Raw genomic sequence first — 14,530 nt, 5'->3', positions numbered from 1 at the left:
GCCCCAAGTCAGCAAGTCTCAGAATATTTGAAAATGGTTAATGCCGGACTTGTCCACCGGCGCGTCAGTCAACTCAATGGACAAATCATCGGGAAGTAATTCCCTCATGGCCCAGAAGGCAACTCTACGGCCCTAGTTACGCCAACAAGCACGCGGTCGAGCACTTGTGGCGTCAGTTAGCTCCAGGCGAATCACGCGGTCAACTCTGTAGAAAATTACTCAGTCAATTCGCAGTTTTGCAGTCAGTTCACCTTTTTTTGAGAACAAAGAATCTCAATCATACACAGTCAACTCTCGTGAACATTATTTAACCATCAAAATTACTCTCATCAGTGCCAGTGGTCCAGTATATTCAGTTGTAGTGTCTTTGGGCGCGAAGCTGAACTGGCGTCGACGCCATAGTGCCTCACGGACATTCACATATACATCGCACCCACGAACAACTCTGGTGTATACTGTAAATGTTGCTATTCACTGTGTTTGAAACTTTTTTGTGGTGAAAAATTAACCAGCAAACAATCTTCAAGTGAAAAAAAAATAGTTGAATTACGGACAACTCAATGAAACTTAGTGATTAGTGCTCTCTCTTGTACTAGTAATTGTTAATTGTTAATAAAAGTGAAAAAACCATACAGTTTTGGTGTTAATAAACTATTTTTTAAGCAACCTTCTAGCATCCAACCTTTTTCTTTATTCTGCTCTTAATTATTACAGTCCACTAGTTTTTAGTTTTCTCATTCGGCCGACTCGAAGTCAGAACAGATATACAAGACATATTTATATGTAAGATAGCATGGTTTAAAGACAATGTAACTCTTTAAGCCTGCCAGTTACGGGGGCTCCGCCGCGACTTATCCTATCGTTTTACGCGATCTTTCCCCATAAAATTACTCGCTGGTGAATTTTGAATCGACCCCAGTAGTCCTACGAACGAAAGGAAACCAGTTTTCCCCTCTTAACACTATTATTATTTAAATTAAAATTCAAACAGTCCCCGCCGACTTGGAATTTCCTTGTCGCGAGACTTTCTTTGGAAAAAGCCTTCAAGGTTTAGTGAGCTTTAAGGGCTAAAACTATTTTTATAATAAGCTGTTAATCCCAAAATTCTTATTTTTCACCCCCTCGTTTTTATTTTTAGATCCCTTTAAAGTTGACGGCGCTAGAAACGGAAGAAAGTTGCCGTCGGATCGCGCTGCTCTCAGCTGTAGGCTGCATCCGGGGTTCTTTCTTCGTTTCTAATCCATTAAACTTAAGTGCAAAAAAGATCCTCTTCGGTTCAATTAGTTTCACAGGACCCTCAACTAGTTATTTCTTCCATTTTTGAAATTTATAAAATCTTTATTAAAGCTCCAACTCAGATTTTTGCTGGGCAAAGTCAAAGCCCGCCCCCCGAGGAATTCACTTCAAGCTTCTCGCCTTAAACTATCTTATAAAATAATCGTTATCACATTGGTGGAAATTGTAAAGCCTAAATAAATCGTTTATTTAACTTTTCGCTTCAAAAGGTCATTAAATCTTGTCACTTCATTCAACTTTTAGAGAAATTAAAGGTTCGAAGGCAAGGCCACGCCCACTCTCTTTAAGTTGCACGGCGATCTACATACGTCCTTGTATCGGGCGTCAACCGGCCCCGCCTCCCACGACCTTAACACTTCCTTGTTCATTTCTTTAGCGACAAATTAGTTTAACCAACTCGTTTATTTATTAATAATTAATTACCGCGTAATATTCGGGGGTTATTCTAGTACTTCTAATCCTACACGATTTTACCTCTTGCAAATTTAATCATGGGGAGTTCGCCTGGTATGCTATCCCGTGAATAATTAATTATGATATAAGTTTTTCTCTTTCTTCTTTTTCTCCGTACATTTCCTTTAGTTCAGTCCTTCTAATGGATCAACCTCACTGATATTTTTGTCTCCTTTCTTTCTCTCATATTATTATTCCCAGTGAGTTAATACTTTGGGAAATTTTAAACCCTCATCGCCCAGTCCTAAATCCCTAGTTTATCGACACCGGGAAAAAAGCGAAAGAAAAGAAAAAAGAAAAAGGGGAAATCATCGATCTACTTGACGTTCTCTTAGTTATCGATCCATCGACAAATCTCCTCCATACTCTTTCTCCGGGACGAAAGTCCGTTTTCCTTTTTTTTTTCCTCTCCCTCTTTTCGTAAAAATACTCTGCGGTGCACATACTCATACACACGTGTTTGCTCTTCCCGGAACATCGAGTGGTTCTCAACCCGCGACGTATATTGGTTTAGGTCTATATTGTTTTTAGTTCTATGATTGAAAGAGGAAAAGGGGAGAGAGAGAAAACGATCAATTAATCCTAGATCGAGTATTAATAATTATATTATATTTAGTTAATTAGTATTATAGTTTATAATCATATTAATAATTATTAACTAATAGTGATAATCCCATATTGGCTTTAATAATATAGGCGTAATATAATCATTATATTATTATAACTATCCTGAATTAATTGTATGTACTAGGACAAAGGCGCTTATCAGTACATCGAGACTACACAACCTTCCACTTCTACGCGCAACTCGCAGGACTCGTTATTGCGTCACTGTCTAGGACGTCCTTCGACCCTTCCTACGTTCGACGCCAATACTAGTCCCGCCGCTAATTCCAGCATCTTAACTCACCGTTTCCCCGCAACTCCCGTAAATCCTTCCTTTCAGCCAGGAGGAAGCGAGGAAGCACCTGCTCCCGTGGTAGCGACGGGGACACAGCCGTCCCCGCCGTTACCGGCTCCAGCTAGCCAAGGAGTAATCGTGTGCCCTGAAACTTCTGGTTTCGAGGGGAGAGTTTCCTGTGACTCTAAGCCCGAACCTAAAATCGCGACGGAATCCGTCCCTACACCCCGGACACCCTCGCAGGCAGTTACCATAACCGTTAGCTGGGATAGACTTACGTATTCCCGGGATAACGTCGTCCACTTCCTCTCGGCTGACTGTGAGCTTGCTCATCCAGTCAGCAAGCTGTTACAAGCTCTCCACTACTTATCCGTAGATGACCTAAAGGCGGAAAATCCCCTAGTGAGACAGATCTTCGCCACCCCTCTAGGCAAGCACAGAGTGTTCACGGTGTTTGTCGAGAAACACCACTTCGACAAACCCACGCCGGAACAGATTCTTCTCGCTCTGAACAACCTCAGGCTTGCCTTGGAGTATTACAACGTGCGATCATTTCGAATGGCCGAGAGCGGCGACGAGATCCACGTAAACGTTCACCCTTACTTGGCCCACGTGTTCACCACGAGCCCGATGGCGATCACCTTAACCCGGGGTAAGATAGAAAATCCCCCCGAGGACAGACGGCCGGAAATTATCCAGGAAAATCACGATACACCAGTGAGAGGCCATAAGGGCGTTGTCAAGACCTATCAGAGGATTCGACAGCGTTTCTATTGGCCCGGAATGAAGCAGCACATCTATGAGTATGTCCAAAGCTGCCAGACCTGCAAGAACGAAAAGCTCGACTGTATCAGGAAGAAGAAACCGGCAGTAATCACGGATACGCCTCTCGAACCGTTCGAAAAGATCTCCATCGATACTGTCGGCCCGCTGGAAATGACTCCAGACGGCAATCTCCATATCCTAACGATCCAGAATAACTTCTCGAAATACTGCTGCGCGGTCCCGTTACCGGACATCCGCACCTCCACTATCGCCGAGGCCCTGGTGACCCACTTCATTTGCCTGTACGGATGTCCAAGGGTCATCCTATCGGATCGAGGAACCTCGTTTACTAGCAAACTCCTGTCCCGGCTAGCTAAGATACTCAGAATCAAGAGGGTCCTCACGTCCGTCTACCACCCGCAGTCAAATGGTTCCCTGGAGCGCTCTCATCACCCTTTGGTTGAATACCTACGCTCGTTTGTGTCGATTTATCATGATTGGGATCGATACCTCTCGATGGCCATGTTCAACTACAATACCACAGTCCACTCAGCCACCTAATTCTCTCCGTTCGAATTACTGGATGGAAAAGTCGCCCGGGCTCCTACAGCCCTGCCTGATTTTTCGGAGATCCACACCTACCCCGAAGCTCTCGAGGACCTCTTAATGAGACTTTCCGAGGCTCGGAGGTTAGCGAGAAACAATCTAACCAAAGCTAAGGAGAAATCGAAAGAGCAATCGGATCAAAACATTCGCGAAAATCATCTCGTGAAGGGAGATTTCGCCTATATCTACAAGGAACCTAGGAAAGGTAAGTTAGATGTACATTGTACCGGACCATTTGAAGTAGTAGGCTTCACCGAAAGTGGTAACGTGGTTCTGGAAACGGAGGTGGGTAAGCGCTTTGTCAAACACCCCGAGAAGGTGAAAAGAATGGTGCCACGCACTACCGCTGAGAACCCGGGCCGCTAGGCCCCACCCAGTTAGCTCAGTAGTCTTGTAAACTGCATGCTGGCCTAGTGCCCAATGTTCGTTACTAATTCTGTATGCATGAATAGCCATTAATAGTATATTAATATATTATAAGTGTGTTTCGTACGAATCCTACCCCTCTCCTTCACCTTTCCCGTTCTCTCCCCTGTATGCCCTCTGATGTCTGAGCAGGTCTTATGCATGCCGGCCTTCCCCCAAAGCAGAACGTTCTCTCTTTCATCTCTTTAAGCCTACCGACGAGACCGACGACTGCCTGCCAATTCCTTGTATCGCCTCCTGACAATAATCTGTTTACCCCTCCCTCCTTTTGCCAGGAAATGTGGGCGGGTCTAGGAGGGACCGCCTCGTATTGGAACCACTCCCCCCCACCCAGCCTCAAGAAGCACAACCAAAGGCAGAGCCGCCTCAACGCCAGGCCATAGTGTCGGAGCCACGCCGAAGGATCAGCCCCATCGTCTTCGACCTGAGTGGATCCTCAGACGAGGAATTCGGCTTGCAACAAAATGTCGCCCAGGCCGTAATCCGCCAACCACCTTCAGCACTTCCAAGGGGTCCTGACCCTGTTTCATCAACCGAGCGGGCCGAGCTGCTCGAGCCGCCCTACGTACTCACGGACCGCTTCCTCGAAGGTTTAGCCCCGCTGGCCCGCGCAATCCAGGAACGGAGGCCAGCTCTTCAAGCCTTCCTCTAGCGAATCGGGCGGTACTTTTGGACGAAGCCGGCGCCGGAGCTACTAAGGGTGAGCGAGTTCTCGGACTTCGTGGAGGAATGGAATCGGATCGGTGGCTTCCCTACTGCTCCCGCTCCCTCTCACTGCGAACGATGTTGGCGCCACAACCAACGCCGAAGGCGAGCGCGGAGAGAGCGCCGCCGTCATGGAGGATCATACTACTGAACCCCTTGACGCTCCCCCCCCTCTTCTGTCTTTCCTTTCCCTCCCGACCGCTTTTCCGTTTCGCCAGATACACTAATTGATATACTGTACTGATATACACTAATTGATATACTGTAAGCCGACACATACTTAATAAAATTTTATAACTTCTAATATTCTACTTGGTTGACGTTATTCATAAACTGTACCTCCACCCTGTTCACTAATCTTAATTATCCCTCCATCGTAACGGATTTCCTGACTCCAGCCGATGGCTTGCTATCTCCCACCGGGCTGCGAGGTAAGTGTATTTCGGGGCCTAATCAACTGGTTTTGTTTTCTTTCCTCGTTTGTCGAAAAGGCAGGGACGGATGTCTGGCTTAATCCATCGCACCAAGACCCAGGAATACTGGAGGGATCCTCGACTGTGGGCTCCCGGGCCCTGGGTGGTGCTGCATCGCCTCAAGGATGAAATCACCATCAAAGATGAACCACTGGCCCCCGCACCCACCGCCATCGTTCCTTCAATCTCTGGGACCTATCTCCGGGACGTGGAAACTCAGACCCCCCTCCTAGACGATGTTCCTCCTCCTCCGTCTACGAGAAACACCTGGATTCAGCCTCTACCCAAGTCCTGTTACCCTCCTCCAACCCTATCCAGCCCTCCCAGATTCGCAGACCAACCCAATCCTCAATTTTCTTCTCTGATCGATACGACTTATTAGAACGCCATGGCCAGGGCCCGAATGACTTCCAGCCTATGCTGCCGGACATCTATCAGCTGGTGCGAGATCTAGACTCCGTCCGCCTCAACTACTATCAAAGGGAAATGGAAAGTCGCCTTTCTTTTTATTTTTTCCTCCCTTCCCTTCTCTTCCTAGAACATACCTCACAGTAAGGCTAAATGCTAACCCTGCTCAATGGCGCAAACAGCTTGTTACTAACCAAAGAAAAGTTATTCTAAGTTGTCACTAGCCCCTAACAGCCAGCCGTATCAGCAAAGCATCACTAAGGCACCCTGCTGCTGATATGGACCAGCAACCGAAGGTCCACCGCGCCAACCCGGCAACCATCTCCAGATCCCGCAGAGCATCGGCCGCCAGGACTCGTCGAAATCGCGCAAAAAGGACACGGAGACGTCTAGAGGCCGCCATCATGCAGGGACTTCGCGAAGTCCCGGCTCGAGGCAGAACTCACTATTCCCCGCAGTCCATTCTAGACATCGGAGCAGCTCCCGCCGAAGCCGAGGTTAACACTGACACGCAACCTGTACCCACTCCTGCTCCTAACCCTCAGGCAGCGGATCCCATTCAAGAGGATGAGACCGAGGTTGTTACTCAAGACCTCGCCACTTTGTCCCTGCAGCTCCCCTCACCTGCCTGGGCCATCGCTAACGCCAAGCGGGGGAATTAACCGTCGAGGCCATCAACGCTCTTTGGATACTGGCCGAGGAGTCACTTCTGCACCGTTCTGTCGCTCACCCTGGTGACTCATACCGGGTTACAATGTTTCAACACCAGTCTGGCCTGTACTATGAGGAATACCAGTCCGTCCAGCTAGTAAGCGAAACCTGGATAATCCTCTCTACGCTGGACGTGGATGCCCTGATCAACGCGCACGGACAAGACGCCCAGGCATTCAACAATTACTCGGACACTTGCCGAGAGACCTACGCGCCGCAGTTCTGCACCACGGCACTTCAAGAAAGCACAGTTCGGGCCGAATTAGACGAGGATACCCGGCTGAGCAATCAGCTGCGCCAGGTCGTTGGGCGCACCCCTACCCGGGACGTCTCCAACGACCGAAACCAACGTTCACCCTGGATTGGATTCATTGAAACGGGACTCAGAAAGCTGTTCGGCACCCTGGATTACAATGATTACGAATACTTCTCTCATGAGATTGCCCGCCTTTACTAAGATCATCCATGTAGTTAACAACGCCACGCATATCATACGTACGGAAGTCGACTCCCTCGTGAGCGACCTTGCCCAAACCAACAAAAGAATCGATGAGCTAGCTTCCTACGCCGTTGCGATCTCAAAACAACAAGACCACTGGAGACACATGGTCGAAAAGGAGCGCAATTACATGCTGCTGGGCCTCCACCTTTTCCGCACCCTACAGCAGCGCAACTCCCTGATGCGACAGGCCATCACAGCCATCGAAAAAGCTAAGAGAGGCCTCTCAAAAATCTCGCGTATCACCGCTACCCGGGTGGGTAATATCTTCGCAACCGTCGTCGAGATACCTCTCCTGGAGAAACATCTGTGGAGGAGTTACCACCTGCGCCCATATAAAATTCCGCAGTCGGGGGGGCGAAAGCCATCGGCCCTCACCATCTTGCCGGAAGAAGACTTTCTGGTATTGTCAGCCGATAACGCTCGCTATTTTCTCGCCTCTGGAGAAGAGCTGTCCAACTGCCTGCCCGCTGGCAACGGCCTGGCCTGCGCACCGTTACGAGCAGTCCAATCTTCGGAAAACCGGCCTATCTGCGCAACTGAAATAATTCGGGACCCTTCAAACAAAACCCTAAGAACTTGTAATATCAGAGTAATGCTATCCTAGGCCACCGAATGGATCGCCCTAACCCACCAAAACTCCTGGCTATTCTCCACTTGCAAGCCGGAAGTCTACAACGTCGTCTGCGAAGGCCAGCAAATTCACACTCTTCATCTCGACGGCGCTGGCGTGCTGGATCTCCGACCGGGCTGCATGGCTACTAACCGTTACGAGACTATCCTCAGCTTAGGGGAATTCCAGACTAACATCACTGGCCTACTTCCCGAGAGCTCTCTTAGCCTCAGGTCTCTCTCACCAATCCTGCATGACTCTTCCCTAGAACCGTCTATTGTCACTCCAACTTTTCATCTGCAAGAAGCCGATACTCGGGCTAACTGGGGCAGTGGCCTAGACCAGATCGAGAACAAGTTGAACCGAGTTGGTCTCCATCATTAACAAGAACGACGAAACAGGATTTGGATCAGCAGCACGCTTGGGGTAGTCGGGATAATTAGCTTTATCCGCCCTGGGTATCTACAAGTGTGGAATAAGCCCTCTCTGGATCTGCTCAAGATCTCTGCTACGACGACACCGGAACATTCGAGAGAGGCAGGAAAACGATATCCCTCTTAAGATCGTCACCCCGAAGAACGAGTCTCCTGAGCCACGGCCAGCCATCGAACCTACCCCTGGCACCTCAAGGGCAACACAGCCGAGGACCACCGCCCGCCCGGGGATCGTTCTCTCTCCTGCCCCTGCAGCGTCCTAGCCACTACCAATTGCACCTTACTCTACAATTTGTCTTTTAGTTATGTTAATCTCTAGGTTAAGTTGCGGTAATAAGCCGTCAATTAATTCAGCAAGTTCACCTACGACACGCACTCTAGAAACTCGGGCCGCCACGGTAATTGTGGTCAAAAATTTCTCTAAGTCATGCCTTACTACGCGGTGGCCTATGGTCGCAGAGTCGGCGTCTTCCCCACCTGGGACAAGTGCCGCCTGCAGGTAAACTACTTTCCTAACCCCGTTTTTCGCCGTTTCACCTGCCTATCCGATTCCTTACGCTTCCTCCAAGTTGCTGCTCCCACTTATCTTCCTCTCACGGACACCCTCCTCACGCGGGGTCCGGACGGTCGAGTACGGGCGTACACCGATGGAGCCTGCACCCAAAACGGCAGTGCCAATGCGAGAGCCTCCATAGGGGTCTTTTTTTGAGCCCGGGCATGTCGAGAACGTCTCTCGGGCCGCGCCCGGCCGTTCCATCAACAATGGAGCAGAGCTGGAGGCCGTTCAAGAGGCCGTCAGAATCGCGAGCAGGTACCAGCTTCGAGTCCTGTCTATTTTCACCGACTCGGAGTTTGTTGTGAAGAGCCTGAATGAATGGCTGCCGCTCTGGAGCAGCAGAAACTGGTGGACCTCGACAGGCCGCAGCCCGGTCTATAAAGACGAGCTGCCGAGTCTTTCCCGAGACATGCAAAACCTTGACGCCACCATCCACTACCTCCAAGGTCATGTTGGGCACTACGGTAACGAGGGCGCCCATTCGCTGGCTCAGGCCGCCTTACCAGTCACTCCTGCACGAAAGTCGGACTCCTAACGCAAGACAATCGACCCCGAAAGGAAAGAACTCGTGAAATAGAGATGAAATTACAATTTATAGAATCCTTTAGATTCATGGCTAGTAGTATTGATAAACTAGCATCGTTTTTAGATGATGATAAGAAAAATATCACTTAAAGATTTTACAATGATCCGGAAAAATTAAATCAGCCGTGAGAAAAGGGGTTTTCCCATATGAATACATAGATAACTGGGATGAATTTGATGAAACCCAGCTCCCTGCTCAGTCAGCTTTTTATTCAAAGTTAAATGATACTGTTATGTCCGACTTAATATTCGTCCATCCCGTATCCCTTATTTCTTTTTTTTTGTTTCCCCCTTTCCTCTTTCCTTCTACCTTTTGCATAAGATTTAGACCGCTGACCAGTATTTTTTTTCCGTCAACGATGGTCAGCTCTTTCCCAAGCCTTTTGACTTGTGGCGGGGCCAGGGGCCCCAAACTGCAGACGGTACCCCTTTTTCCCGTTTTGTTCTGTGGACTGGGAGTTTTCCAGCTTAATCAGCTTGAGAAACTTTCCAGTTCACCAGAAATCACGCATACATAAAATGACGACTCAAACCTGACAAAGCAATACTTTGTTGGATCGTTGTTTATGTCGGCTGCTGACATTCAAACCAGTGTACTTCAGAGAGGCCAACTATCGAGAAGAGGCCGAGAAGAAGCCATCTCGTCCAGGTTGGAACCGCAGGAAGCTGAATGCGGAGAAGCTCGAGGCGTTTCTCAACAATATCGCCAAAAAAGACATCCCACAGGGAAACGACAGTATGGGTCCTGATATTAACACCTTTCAGGCCGTACTGTCCGAAGCCTGTGATGCGTCGATGCCACGCGCAGGACGCGGGATGTCAGGGAAACGCCCCAAATATTGGTGGACAGAGGAGATATCCAACCTGAGACGTCTGTGCCTAAAATCTAGGGGAATGGCACAGAGATCTAGGGGCACGGCCGACCGGGAACTGCTTCTGGACGCCTACAAAGTACGGAAAAAAGCTCTCGTTACAGCTATTAAGGAGAGCAAGGCGAGGTGCTGGAAACGTTTAATCCAGGAGGTAGATGAAGACCCATGGAGTACGGCCTACAAGTTAGTCATGGAAAGACTTGTAAGGCCCCCCCTCCCCAGATACCCGGATTGAGGAAAGAATCCTTTGCTAAGGTAATAATTCGGGTCCTCTTCCCCGAAGACCCTGAACAACTACAGCGAAGGACAGCAACGAGTGAGGATGGGGAACCCCCGCCCTTTAACGTCCAGGAGCTTAAAGTGGCACTGAAAAGACTCAGGACCAATAAAGCACCAGGCCCTGATGGCATCCCTAACGAGATCTTGCGGGAGGTGTCATCAGCATGGCCAGAAATGATGCTAGGAGTCATCAACCAGGGCCTGAAGAATGGAAAATTTCCGGCGGCCCGGAAGCGGCAACAACTAGTGCTTCTAAGGAAAGGAGATAAGCCGATAGAGAACCCGAGGTCCTTTAGACCAATCTGTTTATTGGATACCTCGTGGAAACTCTTGGAAAGGCTGATTGTACAGCGTTTGGAGGAACATATTGCCTTATCCCCAAACCAATACGGCTTCAGGCGTAGAAGATCCACCATCCACGCCATCCAGACCGTGGTAGACCTCGCCCGGCTGGATCTGCACAAGAGGAAAGATGCCGTAAAGTTCTGCGCAATAATGCCTTCAACAGCGCAAAATGGCCAGCGATCATCAAAGCACTCGAGAAGAAGAGGACACCGTCGTACCTTTTGCGGATAATCGAGGACAATTTCAGTGGCAGGACATTGGAATATACCACTGAAAAGAGGACGCTGAAGCACGAGATGCCGTCAGGTGTTCCACGGAAACAGAGCCGAGAAGTCAGCACGAGTTTGTGTCTCATGGACTCTGCCAATTTTTTTAATGAAGAGCAGTCTGAAAGGTAGTGATCAGAACTCGTACATCGATCACAAGGATAATCAGCTTTCTTCTGGCTGTGTTGAGATCGTCGATGACGTGCTCGAGGTGTCTGTTGCTTCTGTTGAGTTGGCTGATGAGTTGACTTCGTTGTTGAGCATGATGATGCTTGAGTTGGCAGCTGGTTGATCTGATCTGCTAATAAATCTGCAGCTTCAATTGCTCGTGCTTAAGAAGTAATGAATAAAAGAAGTTGGTTGAGAGTTGGCTGTCTGGTTGAGTCGAGTCACTGACGGTTCCAGGTTTCTCTGAACTTGGAGTTCAAACGGTTGAGTAGTCTGAAGATTAATGGGTAGTCCTAGTGTTGACTAGAGACCCCTAACCCCTAAAGCAGATCAACATTTATCTTGATAGTCTCTACTAGCTTGTCAAGTTCTGAAGGAGTTGCCGAAACTGAAGGTAAATCACTGAAGAGTTGTTCGACATGAGAAAAAATAAGTTGTTCTTTCTCATAAGACCACTCTGACCGTATCTTATGAGTTTCTTCCTCAAGATGTGATTCAATTCCATTGAGAGTAGAGGAGGCTGTATAATGAATCTTTATTGCCATAGTGAAGAGATGAGTAGTCATGCATTCATGCTCGGATATACTGGCATGGCATGAATCTCCAATAGCATCATGCTCTGCACAAAATGATTCCCAAAATTTCCCAAGTAAAGCAATTGTGTTATCGATAAAGCCCATAGACGTCTTGGTTTTATCCATAGCAAGAATTTCATCTCTTAATTTGATGAGGTGAAAGAAGCGTTCCATCTGAGCTGATAACCTGCGTTGTGTTATGCTAAATCGTGATTCAGGAGATGGTGATCTTGACCAATGTTGTGATGATTTGTCTGGTGAATGAGTTGACGAAGCTGATGACATAGTTGAGTGTTGCTGATGTGAGTTGTCTTGTGAGAATATGTTCTCACACAGTGAGTTGGCTGGTACACTGAAGTTCTTGTCACTTGACATGCTGAAGCACTGGTTAACAAGGTCACAATCACTGAATCAATCACTTAGATCATTAGAGATCACTAGAGTTGTCTAAAGTGAATTTAATGTTTACTAAAATTGTGATTATCGGCACTGGAAATAACACAACACTGAGTAGTCTGACTAATTCTGCATAAATATTACACTAATGCACGAAAAGTTGTCTATAAGACACGAAAATTACATGTAATTGATTACAAAACTCAACATTAGAGAGATGACTAAAAAAGAGTCACCAAATTTCCCAAACAATTTAAGATTGAGTCACACAGGTAATTAGTTGGCTTTCTGATCGCTAAGAATATAACTTTCTCAATTTTCGTATGTATTTGTAAGGCACTGGTAGTCCAGTCATATTAGATTTTAAATCGTGAAATCTTGAAATGGACAAAATTTTAATAGACTATTTGTAGGGGATATAGAATTAGTTTCCCCTTAAAAAAAGTGAGCTCCGACACCGGGCAAGGGTTGAAATCACCCTTTAAACGCTTTTTTATGCATTTTTTCATGTTTGTTCTCATTTTTTTCGAGAACTATAACAGATATGAAAAAATATTTTGAACAAAAGTTGTAGCGGCTACAATTTTACATAAAAAAGTCCGCATCTTCGCAACCTTACCTGTAACAGGTAAAAAGTTATTGACCTCTAAAGGTTGGAAAAATTCAAAACAATGAAAATATTGAACACCCTTTGGGCACGATACTGCTGTGAGAGAAACAAAGCGATATGTCACAAACAAACTATTTGCAAGTTAATTTTAATCGATTCTGTTTTTTAAGTAAAGTTAGTTGAAATTAACTAACTTGAGCTCACTTGCAAATAGTTTGTTATTATTATTTTTATTCTACCCCCAGTTACCCCATGTATCGTTAAAAAAAAATCAAAAAAATGAATATCATTCATCGACTCAGCATTAAAAACTTTATCGATTGATGCTATTTAATTTTGCGATTTTTTTTTTATGTCACTTGGGGTGATTACTCTATACAATGCTGGTGATCACTTAGTTTTCTTTAAAGTCTTACAAATGCTGACCTTGTGATGTCAGCTATCCTTTCCTATATTTTGAATACATAAACATAACCCTCCTTGTCTATCCCATGGGTTTTGTTTACGTTGTGTTTCGTTTAGGCACGTTTATTATGATAAAATACTCGCAATGAGTGTGACAAGCGCTGACATATCGCTTTGTTTCTCTCACAGCAGTATCGTGCCCAAAGGGTGTTCAATATTTTCATTGTTTTGAATTTTTCCAACCTTTAGAGGTCAATAACTTTTTACCTGTTACAGGTAAGGTTGCGAAGATGCGGACTTTTTTATGTAAAATTGTAGCCGCTACAACTTTTGTTCAAAATATTTTTTCATATCTGTTATAGTTCTCGAAAAAAATGAGAACAAACATGAAAAAATGCATAAAAAAGCGTTTAAACGGTGATTTCAACCCTTGCCCGGTGTCGGAGCTCACTTTTTTTAAGGGGAAACTAATTCTATATCCCCTACAAATAGTCTATTAAAATTTTGTCCATTTCAAGATTTCACGATTTAAAATCTAATATGACTGGACTATGGAGTGGCTTATCAATATCACACTGAATAGAGATGTCTGAAATTATGACTAATCACAATACTTTTTCACGAAAACTGAGATGAACTGATCATTTGATTACTTTAATGATCATTCAGTATATCTTAACCTGCACGGTGTACTTTTTATAACCAGAAACTTGATTTAATTCACTCCAATTATGTTAAGGAGCCAACACGTTTACTGGTGATATTAAATCAATCACAAACTCGATTGACCCACTTAATAGTACACCAGAAAATAACTAGCTGTTTAGTCGTGCAAGGTCACTCAGAGAATTCGTAGAATACTGAAAAGTGCGCGCGAGCACGCTTCAAGACACTAAGAGTCGATCAGGCTGGGGATCTCTGAAGCACTACAACAAATCTGAGTGTCACTGGGCACAAGAATGCGTAAACAAGTATTGTTTGCAACGTTATTTACACCAAAACTCAATTGAGTTGTCTGAACATATCTAAACACTGACTAAAAATAAATAAAATAACTGAAATTGAACTTAACGTGAATTGTCCGAGAAATATGTTGAGTTGACCGAACATTACAAAAAAAAGATACACCGTTTAACCGACTGCTCCACAGTTGTTCGAAGTATGCATCCAAGCCGGACCCCAT

General features: G+C 46.1%; 1 protein-coding gene across 1 annotated transcript in view; it reads right to left on the bottom strand.

Annotated features, from left to right (window-relative positions):
* The window catches only part of fuss (fussel), an 80,363-nt gene that overhangs the window by 31,855 nt on the left and 33,978 nt on the right, over window positions 1–14,530 (bottom strand). The window lies entirely within an intron of this gene.

This window comes from Chelonus insularis, unplaced genomic scaffold (assembly GCF_013357705.1).
Source record: "Chelonus insularis isolate UGA/USDA-ARS -01 unplaced genomic scaffold, ASM1335770v1 contig_10_pilon, whole genome shotgun sequence".
Classification (NCBI taxonomy): Eukaryota; Metazoa; Arthropoda; class Insecta; order Hymenoptera; family Braconidae; genus Chelonus; species Chelonus insularis.
The sequence above is the reverse complement of the archived record's forward strand: the minus strand, read 5'-3'. Positions and strand labels throughout refer to the sequence as shown.